At 36.2% G+C, this 24,078-nt stretch overlaps 1 protein-coding gene across 1 annotated transcript in view; it reads left to right on the forward strand.

The window, feature by feature from the left end:
* The window catches only part of hcn4 (hyperpolarization activated cyclic nucleotide-gated potassium channel 4), a 105,331-nt gene that overhangs the window by 9,042 nt on the left and 72,211 nt on the right, over window positions 1-24,078 (forward strand). The gene's annotated exons all lie outside the window — the stretch shown is intronic.

The raw sequence follows: 24,078 nt of genomic DNA on the forward strand, positions 1-24,078 counted from the left end.
ATCATATTGTCATATAGTTTTAATACCAAGGATGGTACATCACTCTGAATAAGGGCATCTGTTAAATGACGAAATCTTGAAAATGTACATTTCTATAAAATTCCTTTGTGCTATAAAAACATGAAATAAAAATGCATTTCCACTGTACAGTCTGATCTTCTGTACGAGTTTACTCTCAAATTTCACTCTTGTGCCCTGCAGAGGTTCCTGTGTTCCCAATTTAACACCCATAATTATAATCAGCAGATCATCATCAAGTACTTCATGTGCAGGATCACACTGTGTTAGAAAGAAAAACAAAATAAATGCTGATATAGTTCAGGAACCTGTTCGTGTCCATGGCCAATAGGAACATGAACAACAGCAAACTCTTTATGTGATTTTCTGTATATTTGTCTTTAATGAGCGGTTTATGTCTCTCTGTCACAGATCTTGGCTCTTGTAGTACTTTGATTTTTGAGTGCGGTCTACTAACCACACACACACACACACACACACACACACACACACACACACACACACACACACACACATACTTGCCTGTAGATCAAATAGCAGCTTCTGATCCTCTCACTGCGTTTTGATTACAGTTGATTGTTGGCTACATTACGCTATTGATTTGTTTGTGTCTGTCGGACCTGCGCTCATGCCGATGGCTGAAGTGTCGGAAAAATGAGACGTGAAAACAATGAAAAGCAGTAACGCCTTAATGTATGCACTTATATTTGCATTAAATCGATGACTGATGTTATTTGGTAACTATGCATAAAACAAATGCCCTAATTTCTCTACAGGAAATGTACATTCTTAGGAAATAAGGTATTTGGCGTATTTTAGAACCCCAATAAAAAAAAGGCTTTATTTTGTTGATCTTTCCTAGTTGCAGTCATAAGGTAACAATAAAGGCACCGTAAGACACCTTAAACCTGAAAAGAATTAATGATTATAAAAAGTTTAGTTTAAAAGGGTTTAAACATAAAATTTTAATCTGTGAACCAAAAATACTGTTTTGTTTTGTTTGTTAATGTATATGTAGAAATAGAAAGTGTGGAAAAAAAGCACAAAATAATTGAACTCATTAAAAATACATTTGAAGACTAAATATTTGGACTGCATTATTATGCAGTCTCTTCTCTTTTTTATAAAGTGATTGTGATTATACTCATCACCATCATCATGATCATCATCATCCATGGGATTTATTTCACAGATAAAGTGGCCTCTGCTTTACATTTAGGTGCAAAGACATGATCAGAGTTGTAGTTTAGAAATCTCCAACAGTGTCTCCTTTCTAAATAGAGCCCTTTTAAAAAACTTTTGGAAAACCTGAGAATGAAAAAAATACATGAGTATACTGTATATGAAATATGCAGTATTGCTGTGGGCAGTATTTGTGCTCTTGAGTACCATCTGTACGACATCAAGACTAAAAACTACTGACTATAACTTCTTGTTTGGAGTATCAAATCTTTATCTCCAAAGAGGAACACTAAAGTGCTTTGGGTAGAATCCTGGATCAGATTTAGAGATGATTAATAATGTGTTTCATAAAAGGGGAAACCATCAGATGTCCTGCGAAAGCTCTTTATCATAAGAGTATTTCTTTTATCTCAAGTCAAGTGAAGCCAAGTAATGTTCTATTGTCATTCCAACCATATACAGTGCATTACACAGTGAAACGAAACAACGAACCATGACATGAAGTGAATGTGTGCGACATTTAGTGTAAAAAAACAACACAAGGCAGTGAGATAGTAGACACAGGAACACTGCAACACTGCACAGTACAGAAGATCTGTATTATTGCAGATAAAGTGTCCATATAATAATACATTCTGTACATGAAAACACTAAATTGAACTGCAAAACAGGATGTGTGTGTGTGTGTGTGTGTGTGTGTGTGTGTGTGTGTGTGTGTGTGTGTGTGTGTGTGGGCATGTGTCTAGTCATTTTGTACTGAGTAGTCGAATGGCTTGTGGAAACAAACTGTAACACAGTCTGGACATCAGGGCCCGAATGCTTTAGTACCTTTTCCCAGATGGCAGGGAAGAGTGTGTGTGAGGGATTTGCTGGTCAAGTCAAGTCAAGAGGTGTCTTTGCGAATGCAGCGTGTTGTGTAAATATCCATAATGGAGGGTGGAGAGAGATCCTGGTCTTCTCAGCATCCTTACTATCTGCTGTAGGGTCTTATCTAAAGGGTATATATATATGATAGAAATCTAAGTATAATACATACTGGATATGTACTACTGTTACTGTATTGTAAGACACACCCTGATAATTTGTGATGCACATGCAGTAAACAATATCCTGTATTACAATTAGATAATAGGAAATAGATTAAAGAGTGTATGCGTTCTCCCAGAAGGCAATCCCATAATTCTTTGTAATTACTATGAGTTAATATGAGGAACATATTCCTACTGTAAATAATGTGTCCTCATAAATTTAGAAACTGTTATATAAATGGCTTGGCAACTACCATTATATGAAAATATTACTATACATTCACTGAATATTGTCTAAATAATAATAATAATAAAATCGTCATGCCCTGGAGCAGTTCTCTTTAGTGCAATTCATTCTTTTTTTTTTTCCGTCACTGCTTCTTTTTTATTGTAATCTTCTGAAGGGAGTGCACAGGATTATGGAGCGTCCAGAATGGACTGAAAGTGGGGTAATAAAAAAAATAAAAAATAAAAGGCTGCTGTCCATCCACCAATATCAGGGATGCACATCAGAGAAGATTATTACAACTCAATTTATTTAATGGAACAGAGAAAGAGAGGTGATGGAGGGATGGAGAGAAAGGGAGCACATAAAGGAGGGATAGGCAGCAAAATGATAGAAATAATGCAGCAGAGGTGTGGAAAAGAGTGAGAGAGAGAGAGAGAGAGAGAGAGATCAGGACACACGTGAGGCATGCCGTGGAGCAAATTGATGTGTGTTTGCCACCCAGATGCTGCAGTTGGGAACTCGCATGAGCTTGATGGAGAGTGTATGGAGTCACATGGTGATATTGTTGAAGTAACATTTTAACAAAAAAATCGAATGGAAATAAAATGTCAGACATTTTAAATGTCGAATATTCGATTATTTAGTTTGTCACTGAAATGTAAAAATTATTTTGCCAAATTTATACTTGAGTATTACATACACTGCATTTGGCAGACACCCGTATCCAAAATGACTTTCACCTTAGCAGTTAATAAGTCCAGTTTAAAGGACCCAGTAGTTTGATGTTGTTGGGATTTGAATACACATGTGATCAGAAGTCTAACATTTTCCCCACTGTGCAACCACGTCTCATATTATTAAGACTAAATAGTTACTTAAGTACCAAAAAAATCTTAAAAAGAATGGCTTCTACTCCTTCTTTCTTCTTATTTAGATTTTCAGAGCAAAAGTGTAAATAGTAACTCAATTATAATTGATTTAAAGTATAGATACCTTTAAGCAAAACTTACTTCAAGTTAAAATTGACCAATTTCAAAATAACTTTAGTGGAAGTCTATGAGTGTCTGATTTGAACAGTATTTGAATCATATTGAACGTAGGCTTAAGGATGAACTGGTCCTCAACACCAAGATACATATATGTAAAAGCTAAAAAAAAAAAGAAAGTTGATTTGTGATGGTTTTATTTCCCAAAATACAAATCAAACTGTGCACCTCAACAATGCATTAACCAAAGAGCAAACAAGTCAGTCAAAAATAAAGACAAAGTTCGAGGTGATATAAAAAAAACTTTCCAGAGACTTGCTCTGTTTACACACTATCACCTTCAGAATAGTCCCTTTCGCACAGCAATACAGCGCTCCCAGCGTTTCTGCCACTTCTGATATGTGTCCTGGAAGTCTTCATTTCTAAGCGTGTCAACCACCTTTTGCGATTCGTGCTGGATCTCTGGAGTGATTTTAAAATGGTGACCTTTGAGCCGGATCTTCATCTTCGGGAACCAAATCTGGCGAGTAGGGTGGGTGCGGAAGTGAGATCATGTTGGTTCAAGTGAGAAACCCACATTTGAGGAGAGCTTGGTGACAGGGTCTGCACGTAGTCAGAACAGACGTAGTAATGCACGTGTTAAGAATAGCACCAAGTCAAATTTTTGATTAATTTTTATTTGTATTGCACTTTTAACAATGAACATTATCTCAAAGCAGATTTATACAGATAATGTGGTGATAAAAAATGATGAGCCCTGATGAGTCCCTGATGAGCGAGCTGATGGTGACTGTGGCAAGGAAAATCTGAGCGATAAGCTTGACTTGACTTGGCATAAGTCAAGTCAAGTCAAGTTAAGTTTATTACTATAGCGCTTTTCACAACAGACATTGTCTCAAAGCAGCTTTACAGAAATCAACAGTCAAGGTGAATGGCAGACTGATTTATGAACGTCGGTGCTCACTGTGACTGTGCGTGCAGGCTTGTGCTGCCATCTGCTACAAAACTAGTCTGTAAAATCTTTGATATCACCTTAGTGTCAAGCAATCTTTCTAATCGGTATCTTCAATTAACCAATAAAATTACAGTATCATGCCACAAAGTAGAAGAACCATATTCAGTATTCAGTATTCAATAGACAAATAAACCTAAAGTAAATCAAATATTGTGACATGACTGTGATTTTATGCAGAGTAAAATTTGCTTATATCTTTGATACTCTGTAAAATTAGAGAGTAGATACAGTAACGAAGTACATTTACTCAAAATACTTTACTGAGTATTAGTTATAAATCAAAAAGGTCTTTCTTTTAATCAGCCATTGACTGTATGTCAATCAAATGAACTCGCATCCAATCATTTCAGTATAACATTCATTCAAAACATCAAAAATTAATGAATAAAATCTCAGTGTGTCTGAATATGGGTTAGCCACCAGCATTTAACTCGTGTATAAGAGACCCTGGACCTACTTCAATAAAATGCTTCGATATACTGGAGTAAGTAAAAACTCATATAAAATGAAGAGTCTCCTTTGCCTCCCTAGAAGGCATGAAATCTTTTAAATTGGGGAAAAAAATCATGTTGAGGTGAGTTTCACTAACACTAACCATTTATATTTTAATAACACTGTGCCTTCATGAGCTCCTTAGCCCCCCAGGATGTGAATGAGTATGAGTTGAGTGCTGGTAAGGATGGTGGCTCACTACGCTTTGGGACTCGTAACGCATTTTCCGGTTAGATGACTATGTGTTGTAAAGCATCACCATTAGCCTCAACAGGCAGTGTAAACCTTATAACGTTCTCATCAGTCACTGTATTTATTTTTTAGCTATCTCTTATTTTTTAAGAGATAGCTCTTAAAAAATACCCTAAACATATAAAATATTAAAGTTTTCTAGTCATATAAATGTTGCACTATTCACACATTTTTTAAGTAAATTATAATTTGAGAGCTACAACAACGATACAATACATTTCAAGCTCAGAATATAACATTATGATGTCATAAAATAACAGAAAATATGGCATCAGGTTGATGCTGTTTGGGTTTTTGTGGTGCATTTTTAAAGGGCGAACATTCCAGAGCATTCTGTGATTGAGATAGCTCTTAAAATGGCCGCCCCCCTGATCAGTGCCCTGACTAGTGAACTACAAGCTGATTGAGACGCTCTGTATCCCAGTCTGCCACAGGTTAGACTGGGATCGATTCCAATAGCTGATATAACTGATAAAAAGCAAAGCAAATTCTAGCTACTGGTTTATTAACATGGTTTTGATTCTGAGAAATGTATATTTAATTATTGTAACATTAGTCATGCTTGACTGTTTTAAGGGTAATAAAAAATATATATAAATAATGATTGTAATAATTTACATTTAATATAATTAAGAAAAAATGTTTTGACATTTTACAGTTTATGTTTTATTTATGTTTCAATAATTGGGTATATTTACAAGTGGCAACTTGTTTTATATTTAGATTTCAAGATATTTTTTTAATTGAAAACATTTTTTTTAATTAAGTTTGAAACCTTATTACTTTATTTCACTTTTAAAAAATAATTATAATTGCACCGAATGGCAATACAGATACACACTGATTCTTTCATGTTTTTCAGTCGTTTTTTCAGAGCACGTACACTTTTCTGTGCGTAAACAGTTCTGTATATAAAATTACATTTTTAGGATTTAAAGAGTTCCTTTATCTGAGCTAAATGTTCATGAAATGTTCATGAAATGTTCATGAAATGTTCATGAAATGTTCATGAACATTTGTTTTAGAGGCGGTATAGATACCGATTGATAAATTAAGCTTGCTAATAAAAACAATAGATAAGCATAAACCACTAATGTGCAATATGAGGTGAAAAAAAACCGAAAGAATATATTAGAAAAAAATGCAATGTGTATGCATGAAAATTTTCTGTTTTTGATAGTGTTGTCTGTCCTTTCCCCTTTTTTTTTACTGTTCTCTGTGATATTAATTCAAAACATGTCCAGGAGGACACAGTTCTGTCCCTTCTACCTTCCTTACCCTCTTTTTCATTTTTAACAGAATTTCAGTATAGTGTGTTTGTTTGTGCTTGTGTGTGTGTTTGTGTGCATGTGTGTGTTTGACATTTGTGCTGATTTTTTATTTATTAATTTTTTTATCCCCCCATGTGTGAGTGCTTGTGCTTTCCCTTCCAGACATGTGTGAGCATTCCCTTGTGGACTGCTGGTAAATATTAGATATGTCTGTTTCATTTATAATGGCACGATAAATTAAATATAGAGGAGGAAACAGATGGGAAAAAAAATCCACCGTTTCTTCATTCGCACTGCGTTCGTCAGGGTCCCTGGGTTTCAAGCCGATGTCAGGTTGTGACTTTTCGACGGCCCCTGAACAGCATACGTGGAATCTGCTGCACATCTCAATCCGGGTCATTTATATGTGACACTTCTGATGGAGACACTGAGATCGTTCTTTGAAATTAGACAGGAAAAAGTAATAAAAGTGTACGCATTCTATTTACATGCACTCATACAAATCATAATACATACACCTATGTAGACATATCTATACATTGTCTAACACATTTCAGGTTCATATTAATCTCTTTTCCCATTGCTGAATCATATTATTCACCGTCCCACCACTGGTGTGATTTCTGCAGTATGTTGTCACGTAAGTCAGTGTCTTACAAGGCAGCGCTTCAATATCTACAATGGACCTTTAAATAATGAAGATTGAGATTAGTTTTGAAGGAAAAACGTCGCACCACATTGCCAGGGTTCTGACATGTACAATCCTTAACCCTAACGTTTATTAGAAAAGATGAAATAAAGGAACACTGTGGAAAATAGAATTAAAGCTACAGTGCCACAGTGACATTTTGTTATGTCACAGCCTAATTCCAAAATGGATTCAATTCAACTTTTTACTCAGGATTCTACAAACAATACCCCATAATGACAATGTGACAGAAGTTAGTTTGAAATCTTTGATCAATCAGCCAGTATAGTGGCCAAATGGAAGCCACTTCTCAGTAAAAATCACATGACAGCCCACATGGAGTTTGCAAAAAAGGCATCTGACGGACTCTCAGACCATGAGAAACACTGATTCAATTCTTTGGCCTAAATGCTAAGCATCATGTCTGGAGGAAACCAGGCACCACTCATCACCTGGCCAATCCTGTCCCTACAGTGAAGCATGGTGGTGGCAGCATCATCATGTTTTTCAGTGCCAGGAACTGGGAGACTGGTCAGGATCAAGGGAAAGATGAATGCACCAATGTACAGAGACATCCTTGATAAAAACCTGTTCCAGAGCGTTCTGGACCTCAGACTATGGTGACGAATCATCTTCCAACAGGACAATGACCCTAAACAAACAGCCAAGGAGCAGCTACGGGACGTCTCTGTGCATGTCCTTGAGTGAACATCTCTGGAGAGATCTGAAAATGGCTGTGCACCTATGCTCCCCATCCAACCAGATGAAGCTTGAGAGATTCTGCAAAGAAGAATGGGAAAAACTGCCATAAAATAGCTCAAAAAGACTTGCGGCTGTAATTGGTGCTAACGGTGCTTCAACAAAGTATTGAGCAAAGTCTGTTAATACTTATGACCATGTGATTATTATTATTATTTTTTTTGTGGATGTGCCAAGCTTGTAGCATCATACTGTATATTATATTGTATATTAAACTTGAAACGGTGCTGGTGATCAAGGATGACAAGAATTCCATTGTACATGTACTGCATCGTATTTGTGCAAAATGGCAAAAAACTTGTTTGATGAAGCAGTTTCTGTAAGACTGGAAGTTATTAAATATTATATTAGACCAATGTTAGGATCAACTGTAAGACAAGGAATATGTTGTGTGCTACATGTGCCTAATTCAGGGCAAACGAAAAGTAAGCCAGAGATGACATTAACCTACATTAAATACAAGTATTTGTATTTGTGTTGAATTACACAGATATCATATGCAGTATAAGCGTGAAAATGACAACTTATAGCTGACCTCCCTTTTTATATTTAGGTGACCTTAAATCTAAATGCTAATGGATGATAATGGTTTGTAAGACAAGGATATGGTTTCGAGTAATTTCAGAATGCGTGACAATTTTGGGAATGAAAAACAGCAGAATTCAAAGTTATTAAAGATGTAATTACGCAAAATTGGGGTCAAACATGCATGCACCATTCTCTGTAGCAGAAAAAAAAATGATTGGAAAAAATTGTCTTAATGACAATTTTCTCATTTTCATTCATTTCAATGAAGTTTGATTTTTTTATAGCGCTTTTAACAGTTGACATTGTCGCAAAGCAGCTTTGCAGAAATAGATTGCAAATATACATTTTAAATTCATAAATCAGTCACTATGTTTATGCCTATTAACCAAAGAGTGGCAACAGGGGCAAGGAAAATCCTGAGATGGTATGAAACCTTGAAAGGAAACAGACTCAAAAGGGAACCTCATCCTCATCTGGTGATACCAAATTCCCATTCATTATCGTTGCATTTTTGTTGAGGTGATCAACTATTCACTGATAGAGACTCGAGTGTAAAACTGTTCATTGTGATTGTAGTTGTTAATTATAGTCTAATTTGAGTCTATAAATGTACTGGTATAATTAGCGATCCAGACTGACCAGTCCGATTTAGAATTTATTTTACAATAAAATAAAATCACAACCATTTCTCACTTTAATTATAGATGTTTCGTACTCAGATTTTAAACATTTTCTTGTAATGTCTGTGGATGTTTTCTATGTTTTCTATGCAAACTTTAAATTCATATGAGACATTTTTTTTCCCATTTTGATTTCGGTACAATAGTGAGTTTAATTCCCAGCCACACCAAACTGCCCCTCATGAGCCCCTTGAGCAAGACCCTTAACCCCATTGCTGCTATAAATAAGAAAAATGTAAGTCGCTCTGGATAAGGGTGTCTTGCCATAAATGTAAATGTATGAGAAAGCATGCATTAATATTTTTGCATTGTCTTCAGGCCATTAGCTTGTTTTGGCTGTGACTCAGTAACTGATGTAACAAAAATCACTGGTAAAGGAAATTTACCTCTCAGTAAATTTAATAACAATTAACTCAAACTACATAAACGAAATGTAATGGCAAACATCAGCCAATGGGTTACTGATTGAGAAATGGAAGCTCAGTGGTGCAGACATTGGTCTTCTAATTTAGAAGTTGTGAGTTCAATTTCCAGCACCACCTGGGTTTTACTTCTGGACCCTTCAAGCAAGACCCTTAACCCTCACATGCTTAGTTGTATAACTGAGAAAATTGTAAGTAGCTTTGGCTATGGGGGTTTGTAAATTTCTGTAAATGTCCTAAAAGTTTGGTTTATGTTTCTAATTGATGTAATTTTGTCATGAGCCACATTTTCGATGATTGGCCTTGGAAAGACTTACTGGTGTGTCCCGCTTAGTCAGATCTGCATAGTGCTTTCAACAAAAGCAGTTGTCACAAATGCAGTTTTACACAAACCTGGATGTAGATTTCAAATCCTAATGAACAAGCCAAAGGTGACTTATTGGAGGAAAAGCTTTCTGAGATGACATGAGGAAGAACCGTTAGAATCACCACACCCGAAAATTATTATTTTAGATCTACAAATAAAATAGTGTAAATTGAAAACAGTAATAGAGTGTTGGAAGATCTTTTTATTAGGAGCACATTGTGATTAAACCTAAAGCCTGAGATGTGAACAAGAGAGTTTTGACGATTATGGTAACAGTTTTTAGGTAGTTTAGGTAAGTGTACAGTTGCTACCCACTGAAGCATGGGTGCTTTTGATGTTTATATGAGATCATCCAAAGCAGCAGCTGAGAACCATTTCATGCAGATGGAAAGAATCAGGATGGACTCTGAGAATAATCACAGCAGTGAAAGTGTGTTAGGTGTCAGACTGCCATATGTAAAAGATGCATCCTGTAATGCTGCCAATTAAACACATATATGACTTTCCATAATATCAGAATCGCTTCACTGCTCACAGTTTACGACTTTTATCTCTTGTGACGGTGGTGGTGGTGGTGGTAGAGGTGTACAACATATACAAAGGATCTCACACACTATCTACTATCTTTCACTAGGAGAGACATCTGATTAAAGAGAGTCTGATCCCAAAATCACGCTTTCTGACAAAAAATAAGTGGGAGCCATCTGTCATGACTTTGTTAAGTTGGAATCTGAGCAACTGGCTGTTTTGTGCTATGAACCTCATACCCAGGATGAAAATAAACAAGAAATAACCAAGAAAAAAACAGAATGAATTTAATCTGATCTTTAAAAATGAGCGATCCATCGAAATTCCATTAAATTTGGAATAGATATTAATTTTGTACCTATAAAAAGACTATATTTTAAGCTTGTATTTTTCTCACAGCTGGATTTGTTTCCAGGTTGTTGTTTTTTTTGCCAAAGTTTCCTCCTAAGATACTTGTTATTATGATATCTCAAGAATGACTGTTTAAATGTTATGTAAGATTTACTGTAATGATCACTGTAACTTGCAGATAAACTGATAAAATTTTAGAATTGATGCATACAAGGTCACTTCACTACAAACCAAATGATCTGTCTTTTTTTTAAAGCTTTCTTCCCATCTAAAGTATAATTATAAAGCTATTTCAGTTCTACTTGTAATGTATATATATTTGTGGAAGTTTTATATATTTGTGAGTTCAGTAAGGGGAAACTCCTAATCTGCAGTTCAAAAGGCTCATTTAAAAGACATATACTATAAGAATATACAGTAGATGTATGTATCTTATAGCTACAATTAGCCGAGGAGTTGTATACAGTAGTTCTTGGTTCTGAGAGTTTGATGTGTATTTAATTGTGCAATAAATGCTTTTATGGTGATATTTATACATGAAAGGGAGCTCGCAGAAATGCATTTAAATCCAGTGACGCTAGCTGAAGCAGAGAGGAGCTTTTCAAAGCTGAAACTAATCAATGGGGAAATGTTGGGTCATGGCGTGGTTCACTCAGGGCGTCATTCAAGCTAGAACCGCCTATGGCGCTTGGTGGTATTTACTTACCATGAACATCAGTTCAGCATCGGTTCAACAGCAGAACATTTAGAGAGGATTAAATGATGGAAGAAACTCCTGACTTCAACTTGCCACAACAACCGTCGCCTTATTTGAACAATTTTATTGAAGTATTTGAAAAGTAGGTTTTCGGCTCATGATAATTTATTAGATATCAATCAGTGTTTAACTCTTTAATATTAAAAATCATCATAGTAACATTATAGCAATATTAAATCAGCACTTTGGAGTAAAATTCTTTGAAAACTTTGAAATAAATTCAGATTTTTTTTTTTGAGTAATGCATCCCAAATCTTTTTAGTTTTTTTAAATGCAGATCATTGTTTAATCCTGGAATCTTATTGACTATTGGACATGGTAACTCAATGGTTACGATGTTAAACTGTGGAATGGCAGCTTCTGAGTTCAAATCCCAGTTCCCAGATAAATTCAGATGTTTCAATAAATTAATTGTAAGTTGCGCTGCATAAAATCTTCCGCCAAATGCCATAAATGCAAATGTTCATCATTTCTGTAGTAGCTTTGTGCACATACTATTTGACTGTTGGTTAGAATTTCAAACATAATTAGAGATATTGTGACACAAAACTGTAGCTCAGATTGGTTGCACCCCTGGAGCAGAGAGGGTTAAGGGCCTTGCTCAAGGGCCCAACAATGGCAGCCTGGTAATGGTGGGGCTTAAACTTCAAATTTGTAAGCCAGAGCCTTAACCATTGAGCTTCAAATTTTCTGATATGACTCACTGATAGCAGCTTTTTCTAAGCAACAAAGCAGAGCTGTCCTCTTCACACACCAGCATGTCAAAGACAACATAGCAACATTTGGTTGTGTGTGTGTGTGTGTGTGTGTGTGTGTGTGTGTGTGTGTGTGTGTGTGTGTGTGTGTTTCTGTGTGTGATTCGGTTTCCCCTGAAAAAACTCAGACATCCATACAATGCCATATTCACGATGCTTGCTCAGACATGCACATCTTCGAGCACAAACACACACACACACACACACACACACACACACACACACACACAAACAAATTTCTCTGGGGAAGTCCCCCGTACTTGTGTGTAGGCGGTCTGCAGAAACAGAAGCATGCCTTCTTCAGTTGCCTTATGTGTCATTCAGTTAAATCCTGCCATTAATTTCACACACACTCTGGAAATGACTGACAGAACAAAAATCAGTATTTAGACATTTGTTTTGATTCCTTTTTAACCTGTGCTTTTTTGTCAAAAAAAAAAAGAACGTGGCATGTCTTACATTGTCTTCACACACATGCCTTATCCTATCTATCTATCTATCTATCTATCTATCTATCTATCTATCTATCTATCTATCTATCTATCTATCTATCTATCTATCTATCTATCTATCTATCTATCTATCTATCTATTATGTAATATCTCAGATTATAATATAAGGCTTCATTGAATGCTTACATGCAAATCAATTTTTTTTTATTAATAAGTGGTTCATCTGAATCCATATTAACTACATGTGGAAATTAAGGACAATGATGTAATGATTTACAGGATTTATTTAATTCTAAATGATAATTTTAACTTGACCTCATCAGTCAATATCAATTTAAGTCAAGTAGAATGTATATTATGTATAAATGTATATTTGAGCCATATGCAGTGTACAATGATACAAATCAAGGTTCCCTAAGCGCCATGAAACTACATAAGCCAACAAAAATGAACACAAATCATAGAACTACACAAAACTAACTGGGACACGACATAATGTGCTTGTGTGCAACTTTTAATATTAATCAAAATAAAGAGGGGAAAAAAAGAAATCTTTATCGTCTTCTTTTCATGGAGCATGTGGCCTTCAATATTCTAAATATTTTAGAGTAAAATGTTGTTAGATAGATTTACACATAAATAAAAAAAAAACGTGATTCAAATGTATTTAATTTTAATTTACAATCTACTATTCTCTCTTTCTCTCTCTCTCTCTCTCTCTCTCTCTCTCTCTCTCTCTCTCTCTCTCTCTTTCATGCTTTCTCAAACTCTGTTTTCTCACCTTCTCCTACCTGCCCTGCTTTCTAATTTCACATGTGGATCACACGTTGCGTTTTTTTTTTCTATCTCATTCCACCTGTCTGGTGGTACCACTTTCCCACCCCGTTCTGTCACTGACCCTGTTCCTCTCTCTATCTCTCTCCATCTGTTCATCTCTTCCCCTATAACACATTATCCCATATCTCGCTTTGTTTCTCTTCTCTCTCATATCCTGTTCTCTCTTTCTCTCTCTCTCTCTCTTTCGGTGACCTGGTGGATCAGCTCGGTGGGAGGGATAGAGATGCTTTTTTCCCCCCACAGTGCTCTCTCCATTTGCTGATTATATCACCTGCTTGGGAAGATAATGGTCATGCACTGAGACAAGGGATGATACACGTAGAAACCTACACGTTTCTGTATATGCCCATTCTCCTCTTTTCTTTCACGCTTCTTCTTACAAGAATTACTTATGCTTTTAAACACACAGTCAAACCCTGTAATATTATGTACACTATGTACAAAGTCAGGGATGGAGCACACACACACACACACACACACACACACACACACACACACACACACACACACACACACACACACATATATATATATTTATGTAATTTTGTTGAATATAAAGAATGTTTTTGACCCAATATTACTTTTCTTCTGCACCATTTGAAAGAGAACTTTCACAGTATTCTTTTCATGATTTTAGTAATTGAAAACACATTTCATGGCCAGATGTTGAACAACAAGCCACGACAACATAATATTTGTTGAACATTTCAGTTCAGTTCTTTTTTTGCTGTTATAATAAGCTTTAATCTTTTGGCACGACATTCCAATAGGTTTTGGGTCAGGGCTGTGGGGACTTGTGATCATTCTACTACAAGAGCATTAGTGAGGTCAGGCATTGCTGTTGGAGGAGGTGAGGAGACTGCAGTTATAGTTTATCTGAGATGTGTTCAACAGGAAAGGGTAGCTCAGTGGTTTAGGTTTTGGCCTTCTGATCAAAAACTTGTTAGTTTGAATCTCCTTCTGCCACTGTTGGGAACTTGAGCAAGGTCTTAACCCCTAACTCCTCCATACTGTGTGTATGAGGTAATTGTTGTTCAAGATAAGGGTATTTGCCAAATGGCAGAAATGTAAGAAGGGTTGAGGTAAGTTTCAAGAGTTTTGGTGTATTATGTGTTTATGTAGACCTTTGATTTCCAAACTACATCTCAACATCATCTAAGTGAAGATTCTTCTACTCTCCAGAGTACAATATATAGAAAGTACAGAGGAAATGTTCAAAGCTTTTGCGCAAACACACACATACAAACACACACAAACACACACACACACACACACACACACACACACACACACACACACACACACACACACACACACAGTGGTTAGAAAAGCTGCACCTGAGAGCCCTAATTCTTACAGGCACAATACACTGTTACTATCTAATACAACAAGGCATACGATTCATCTCTTCGCCTCCCCATCTTCCTTCTTTCCTATTTCCCTTCTGTCTCTGCTAGTCTCTAATGTGACATGAGGCATTATTTAGAGGCAGATGGCACATCAGCACTTCTGAAGAGGATTCCTCAAACAAACAACAGCCTAGCAAGCAAACAACTGACAAGAACAAGAAAATGCATTATTCATTATTATAAGGGAGGGGGAGGGGTGGTGGTTCTTAATTTATATTCATAAATGATCAGATCAGTCACATAGACGTTCATTTTCACAGAAAGCAAGAACACACAAACACACATACACACGCTAGCTGCCCTCATTCAGTCAGGGTGGGGTAGAATGACAGGGAGCGCCCTCTTGTCTGTACACCTCTTAATGACAGACGACCTTTCTAGGGCAACTTTATCTCTCTCTCTTTTTCTCTTTTTCACTCTCTCCATCAGTACCTCACCTTACTAATATCCATGATGCTGGAATGTGTTTCAGTTTTGATGGGGAGTCAAAGCTGTGTGTGTGTGTGTGTGTATGTGTGTTTGAAAGAGACTTATCATGTAGCTAGAAGCTCTCAGAAGGTGAAAACATGTTTTAGATGTCCTCTGAAGTCTCTCAGAGAAACACGACTGCATCTCTGCTACTATCTGTGTCTCTGCACTGAAGCGCTGAAATGTCAAAGAGTCTGTCCAGAGACCGTACATGACCAGATGCAGGGAAGTATGTATGTGAATTTGTGTGTGTGTGTGTGTGTGTGTGTGTGTGTGTGTGTTTGTATATACATATTTGTTTGTGAGTATGCATGTGTTCGCCTTCTAAATCCTGTGTTTTCTACCCGCATTGGGTTCGGAAAGACCGAATCCTCTTCCAAGCAATGTTTTAATTCCATCACTGTTTTCCAATTGTGCAATAATATTTTTCAACTGAATTCTTCGCTAATGTAAGTCAATAAAGTGTGCTCTTATTGAGATTCCAAACACTGAGCATTTTCTTTCACTTCCAGTGATTCGTGATTATCCAGACTAAACGATATAATTCAATCACGTTAATTAATTAATATAATTCTCTGTCCGTGTCTCTGTTGAAATGAAGCTCCATTAAGATTAATCTATAAAAAAAAAAAAAAAAAAAGATTTCACCATGATTTTGATCACATCTCTTCACCAGGAGTGCATCTATAACAAAGAAATCTTGTATGAGGTCCACTAAAGCAACACATAATGCAGTATAATAATTCAAATCATTTAATTGTTTTATTGTTTTGCATGACATGGGAGAAGTGGTGGCTTACTGGTTAAGGCTCTGGGTTACTGCTGAGGTGTTCAAGCCCTGGTACTGCAAAACTGACACTGTTGAGACCCTTGAGCAAGGCCCTTAGCCTTATGTGCCAGGGCACTGTAACATGTCTGACCCTAACTTTTTAACATTACTGGGATATGTGAAAAAAGAATTGTAATGTGCAGAAATATACATGTGACAAGTATAAAGCACCTTTCAATCTTAAATCTATTTCTCATCTCCTGCATGAAACACATGAACAAAGGTTAAACAGAAGACAGTCACCCCTCTGGAATATTCCACAAGTCACTAAAGAGAAAAATACACTTTTTTGAACAAAAGTGTGTGGGCACCTCACCATATGATTGGTATGTATTTTTCAACATAGCATTCCAAAATTCTTCTTCTTTTGCTGTCATTATAACCTCCACTCTTCTGGGAAGATGTTTTACTAGATCTTGGAGTGTGGTTTATTACTTGTGGGCAGCATTTGATTTTTCAATTTGTGGTTTAATCAAACACTTTATCTTGGCTTGGTGCTGCAATGTATGGACAAAAGTTTGTTGACACCAGATCATAAGATTCTTATGTGATTACTGAACATCCCATTCAATATTTGGTTCGCATTTGCTGTTGTATTAACCTTCAGTCCTATCGGAAGATGTTCAACTAGATTTTGGAGTATGTGGAGATTTGTTCTCATTTAGCCACAAGGGCATTAGTAAAGTCAAGTACTGATGTAAGAGATGTGAGGAGGCCTGGGGTGCGTCCAGCGTTGCAATTCATCCCAAATATACCCTCGTGGGTGTTCAGTAGTAAAAAGCTCTATACCAGGAGATCTTCAATTCCAACCCATGTAAAGCATATCTTAATGAAGTTGTCTCCACAATGCACAGTGGCATTGCCATGCTGGAACAGGTTTGAGTCTCTTAGTTTACAGTGAAAATTTTGTACTACTACATCATAGGACATCCTATACAATTGTGAACCTTCAACTTTGTACAGTTTGGGGAACAACTACACATGACTACTTCAAAGTCAGGTGTCCCAGTCTTCTGGTCCACATAGTCTAGCCTTTTCTCTTAGTCATACAATTTGTTTGTTTTTTCTATTCATCACAATTGAATTTAAGGCTGAAGCCATTTTTGAATTTTCTCCACCATTTTGTTGCATCATTTCAAACTTCAGCCATCACAAATTAACACATTTTTTGGCCCACATGAGTGTGAAAGCTCTGAGCACAATAATGAACCAGTCTGAGGTAATTCTGAGGAAACTACAGCCTAACAATGTGTCATCAAACACATTTTCACCTGTCACAGTTATAACAATATTAACATATTATTACATTATATTATAATATTACAACATATTTGCATAGTAGTTTAATTAAGTATAGCTTACTGCATAATTTATATATATATATATATATATATATATATATATATATATATACATCAAACCTGATTTTCTTTTATGCACTAAATATCTGGAACATATAAGAATTAAACATTTATCAGATGATTACTGATTTCGGCTATATTTTAGTATTTTATTCACTTAAAATTAGAATTTTTCTCAGCTTTTACTTATCACTTTATGTTACTTATATATTTTTTGGTATAATAATACAAATTAGAAGAATAAGAATCCTCTTCCAACCATAAGATCACATTAAAGATGTAACAAGTCGGACATTTATTTTGTTGTTATTTCTGTCTTTATATGTAAAAAATGACACCACACACACATACATACACACACACACACACACACACACACACACACACACACACACACACACGTGCACATGCATACACTGCTGTATTTATATAACAATGTTCTTCCGTGTCAGACTTCCAATGCATAATAAAACAGCGAATGGATTGCTGCAGACTTCGGACAAAGTGACCTCCATTAAGAAGCAATATTAGATGAGGAGAGAAGAAACTTGATGGACACACACACACACACACACACACACACACACACACATGCACATGCACACACATAAGAAAGCCTGTGTCATTAAAGTCATGTATTACTTAACATTACTTTATTGTTTAGACACAGAGCTTTAGATTAGCACTTAGCACACTAGGACAGATAATGCTAACAGGTTAAATATAATTTTAATACATTTTTCTTAGATTAGATTAGATTAGATTAGATTTATCTTTATTGTCATTGTGCAGAGTACAATGGACTAATACAGTTCCAATAAAATGCAGTTGACATCTAACAAGAAGTGCAAAAAGCAACGTATATAAATAAATCTAATATAATGTATAAATATACAAATTTACAATCAACGTAGTGTGAAAGTACAGTAGCATATCTCCTTTCTCTCAGGACATATTTTACTTTGACTATAAAAAAGGTAGTGAACTCATCTAGTAAAAAAAAAACCTACTTGAGTAATTACTATATACATTTTTAAACTATCAAAATGGATCAATCCTAAATTAAACACTACCTCAAATATTGACAGTATTTAAAGAATGGTAACATTAGCAGGGTAACAAACCTACTCTTGTTCATTTATTCATTTTCTTAGCTGCGTAGCGATCAGAGTTGGGAAGTAATGAATTATAAATACTTTGTTACTACTTTGTAAGTAAGTAGATTTTTCTTGTATCAATACTTTATTTCACTATTTAATTTTTGGACTTTTTACTTTCACCCATTACATTTTTTACACAAATAACCCCTCTCCTTACACATTACCCTGAATATTACCCATACAACTTAGATATTAGCTGTATTTATTACCACAGGGGTTTTTTTGTCTCATCCTTCAGAAATTGCTAACCATTATAGTTATTTTCAGTTCCAGATTGGGCCATATTATACATGTCTGTAAACAACTATAGAGATAGACTTCCTGTTAAGGTTAATTTTAGCTTCAATGTAAGGAAAAAAAAATATCTGGCAGCATTAAGTGAAACATTTTGGAACAATAGAGATTTTGCTGGCCATTACCTACAAATGTCCAGCTCTACCTCTTTAACAGACTTCCAACTAGAAAGGAGAGGGAAGCAGACCCCTCCTTTAGGCCAGACAGACGTGTCTGCCAAACATCTGTGACAGTCGAGAGCCAAGTGTGATGTGCAGAGAAATGAAGGGAATGGCTCAGACTGACGGCACATCCATTACGACTTATCGGGGCCCTTCCCTAGCACCAGGCCTGCTTGTGTGTGTAATCTTAGTTCCCAGGGTTTGTGACATGGGACAATGTGGGGGGAACATCGAGATTGGAAGAACAAATGTCATTAGCGGCAAGCAGGGCATAATCTTTCGAAGTGTCTAGCGTCCTCTCAGGGTTTAAATCTCAACAAGAACGAATGGCGTCAGGAACGTGGTGCTAAATATACCGCAAGCCGACAGGCAGCTGTAACAGTGGATACCCTGCTTACTTTGAAGAATTCCAATTACTGTCAGTGCTTCAAATGTGTGTGTGTGTGTGTGTGTGTGTGTGTGTGTGTGTGTGTGTGTGTGTGTGTGTGTGTGCGCTAATCCATAACGTAGCTCAAGCATCTCAGGCAGCTGTGTATGTAATTTCCCCTGTAATTAGTGTTTATTCAGTGTATCTTGATTTGTCCACAATAAAAGCTGCAAGTTCTTCCAACAAAACAGTTTGTGTAGTAAATGTTTGTGTGTGTGTGTGTGTGTGTGTGTGTGTGTGTGTGTGTGTGTGTGTGTGTTTTAGATCATGGTCCCCATAAGTTTCTCTGGCATTTTTTTACATTGTGGGAACATTTGGCTGGTCCCCACAAGGTAGTTTTTGTTTGTGGGTTTCACGACTGGAGGGCGGAGCATATGCTGCTTCATTTGGCTGGTGCGCCAAATTTGAAATATGTTTACAATTTTCCTGAATGCTATCATCATTGTAAGATTGCAAACTTGTAAGTCGCACCATTGTAATTTGGGGACCATATATAATACATATATAACTCGAGGACCATATAGATATTATATTATATACATACACACGTATCAGGGCAAAATATGGATGCTTTATGCTTATGTATGTTTATTATTATTGAAACCAAACTCAACAGCATAATGACAAAATATTCTTGTAAATCTGTTAAAGTAATTATGATGTTTTACATTTTGCTATGTTTCCACAAGGACAGTTTAAATTGCCGGATCATGGTGGATTGTGGTGCTTGATTTGAGACTTGCCACATTAGTAAAAAAAGTTTAGTCTCATTTATTTATTTATTTATTTATTTATTTATTTAGTAAAAATTGTCAAACAGAAATGTGCGCTGCATTAATAGCAATCAAATTAGCGCTTTTAGCAAGTATATGTCCAATTCTTTTTTTGTAATACAAAAAGTGCAAATTTAATTTTAAATGCAAAATAGATAAAATGTTTCCTTTTCGTTATGGTTCATGTTGGGCTCAGATTTAGGTGCATTCATTTGTTGTATCAATAATTATATTGTCTATTAGAGAAACCTGAGTGTGTGTGTGTGTGTGTGTGTGTGTGTGTGTGTGGGTGTGTGTGTGTGTGTGTGTGTGTGTGTGTGTGTGTGTGTGTGTTCCTCTGAATTAGTTGGTTTTCAACCTCCAAGACTGGTTTTATAGGCAGCTTCTAAACTTAGCAGGGTAAATCACCTGTTCACAATGCTGACCTTCTCTCTTTAATCTATAGAGCAGTAAGAATATATCACTCCTCTTCACAATGCAGCCAATCTGGATTTAATTACCGACTGGCCCAAGAGGGCAATTTATAACGCACACGCACACACTATACACCAACCATCAGGATGAAGGAGGACATGTGTAGGTGGAAGTTTACACAAAAAATTGCTTTGTTTTTTGCATCCTCCCAGGAAATCTGCTTTGGGAATCCAGGCTCCTCAAAGATCTGTCCCAAATTATAGAAACGTTGTCTAGATATTATTCGTACAATATTTATCCACAGTCTCAAGTGGCATGTTGTTTTTGGCTTCCTACATGATTTGTTGTTTACACTAAAATGAACTACTACTTTATGTTTGATGCTCTGGGAAAACATGTTGCTGTGGCTGAATTCTGAGGAGGAAAAATAGCCATGAAATATCAGATTTAAGTTTTTGAGTTTTTCTGTCAGTGGCGAATTATTTTATAATCGCAAAATTTTATTCATAAGCTTTAGTTATCTACTTTCTAAAATTGTCTTGATGCTTGTCTACAAAAAAACAAAACAGGGAAGAAACCAGTGTATTAAATTCAACACTAAGTACAGTCAGTTTCCCAGAAAAAGGTTTGGAAAAAACTTGCGATGTGATTTTCTTGTACGGTTTATATTATACTTTAATCCAGTTTTTTCACAGCTACTTGTAAATAAACACAAATTCAATTTGTGACCAAATAATAATACATTTTATTGCATTACAAAATAAAAAATGAAATTTTATTAAATAAAATCCAACTGTGATTTTTTTATGTAACCCAACTTAAAAAATGGATCCCAAATATACTTTATGGCCAAAGGCTTGTAAACAATTGAAATATGTGCTTTATAAACAACACATTTCATATTTAACTTTTCTAAAGTGGTAACTCAAAGGTTAAAAATTTGAACTTCTGATCAGAAGGTCATAAGTTCAAATCACAGCATCACCAAGCTGCCAACTGGGACCTTGAACAAGGCCCTTAACCCTCACCTGCTCAGTCCATAAATTAGATAAATGTAAGTCACTTTGGATGAGGGCACCTGCCAAGTTCCATAGATGTATAAGTAGGTTTTTCACTTGATTTTGGAATGTGGCTGTGGTTAAATTTGAATGTTAGGGCATACATTATTTTATATAAATGCTTGCTTCCAACAGTTTGGGGAAGACCTCCACGTGGGTATGATGCTCAGGTGTCCACTTTTAATGTCTTTTTGGCCGTATTTCAGTTCAGGAATGCTTCAGGACTCCGCAGTCAATATTTCACCATGTGAATGGTTTCCAGCCTACCTCATATATTTAATCAGCTATGAGCAAACCTGACATCACATCGCTGTCATGTCTCTGGGTCAAAAAGGGAAGAGCTTACACTGAGTTTGAACATCCAATTGCCAAGTTGACTTATTTGATCTGACACTCACCACTTTGAGCTTATAATATCACCAGAGGCTTCCTTAGTTAACTAGAGCTACAGCCGACAAGAACTAAAATTTAATTTAAAGAGCGTCCCTGGGGCAACAAGGGAAGTCCTCATGCTCAATTTGATCAGCCACTTACAGATTTCATTATATGGCATTACAAAGCAATGTCCCTGAATGGAAAAAGGAATATCAAAAGTACTCATTCATGTGGGTCAACAAGCAGAAAGAGTACATTACTTTGGTACACCTATCCACTTTTTAATCCAATCTACAAACTTGACCTTTTTATTTTACAGTAAAGAAAAAACTTCCAATTAGAGGTCTACCGATTGATCGGCCAGTCGATTAATCGAGCTGGGGTTATTTTTTGCCATTTTTTAATTAATCGGTATTGTCAGATTGTGCAATGAATCGGACAAAAAACAACTGACGCTTGTTATGTCCCAGGCTGTAAGATTTTATCCTTTGTACCGTTTGCCTTATACATTTCATTGGTTCAATATGAAGCTACTTTTGGAGGGAGACTATTGCTATTATTACTTGCTACTATTGTAAGCGAGCCTTTAGCCAGCTGTTGTTTAGGCTACAGGCAGGCACAGGAACCAGAACCTGCTAATAAGTGCACTAATTGGAGAGGCTTTTGTTGTTTGATAAATGTTTAATTTAAGCAATTTTTTGTATCACTTCTGATTAATTAACTGTTAGATTTTAAGATGAAGGAAAAAGAAAATCGGCCAAAAAATCGGCACCATTTATTGGGCATCGACTGCTCTGATTTAACCTCTGCCCTTGGTCCTTGGTCCTTGACGCCTCCACAAGAACATGTCTGATAAGACATTTATTTCATTTTCATTACTCCTAGAACATGGGGAATGAGTAATGAGGAAGCCATTCACCAAGTACCTTTCATAGCGTTCTGGTGTCTCGTTGAAATGTAAATTGCCCACAGTAAAATACTGTCTGACTGGAACCAGTGGTGATACTGACTAGCTGCTGACTGTTGGCAGTCAGTTCTGTCCAGCATTTCTTGCACTTGAAGGTGATAACCGACATTATGTACAACCTCCATTAAGCTTTAGAAAAATGTAGTAAAGATTGTTTCTAAATAAAACTATCAGAAGGTCCCCCAGAATGAGAGACACCAACAAACCCTAAGGATTTATGAATTTAAATCTAATCTAAACGTTCTTTAGGTGTATTACATAATTTCTCCAGTTTGACACCCGAAACACTTTTGCAGTTTGTTTTTGTCTGTCCTTCTCCATGCACTGCAGCCTTTTGTTAAGTTCTTTTAGAAAAGGCTTTGGTTTCGACATCCCGCCCATCAGCCCTGCATTTCCTAAGCTTTTTGGACATGGTAGCTAATGAGACTGGCACCTGGCATGTACATTTAAGCTCTGGTGTCAGTTGAGGACAGCTTTAACAGAGATTACAAAAGCTTGACAGTTTAATCTGTTTGTTCTCTTGAGCAGTGGTACTTTTTGCCCTCCCACTTTTCTTTTGTTCCCTGTTTGAGTTAGTGTTGGATTGAAGTGTTTAAGTCAAATTCATATTTGAATGCAATTTGTTCATAAAGGTTTTTGATGAACACTGTACATGCTTAGCTATAGGTATACCTTTCTCCTCAAAGGGTGAGCTGTGCCGATGTTTTAGATTTAGCATGTGTACAGTACCGAAATTTACATTTACCATTTACATTGTAAAAGCAAGAAAATCCATCTTGTTTATT

Source organism: Silurus meridionalis, chromosome 13, assembly GCF_014805685.1.
Source record: "Silurus meridionalis isolate SWU-2019-XX chromosome 13, ASM1480568v1, whole genome shotgun sequence".
NCBI classification, from domain to species: domain Eukaryota; kingdom Metazoa; phylum Chordata; class Actinopteri; order Siluriformes; family Siluridae; genus Silurus; species Silurus meridionalis.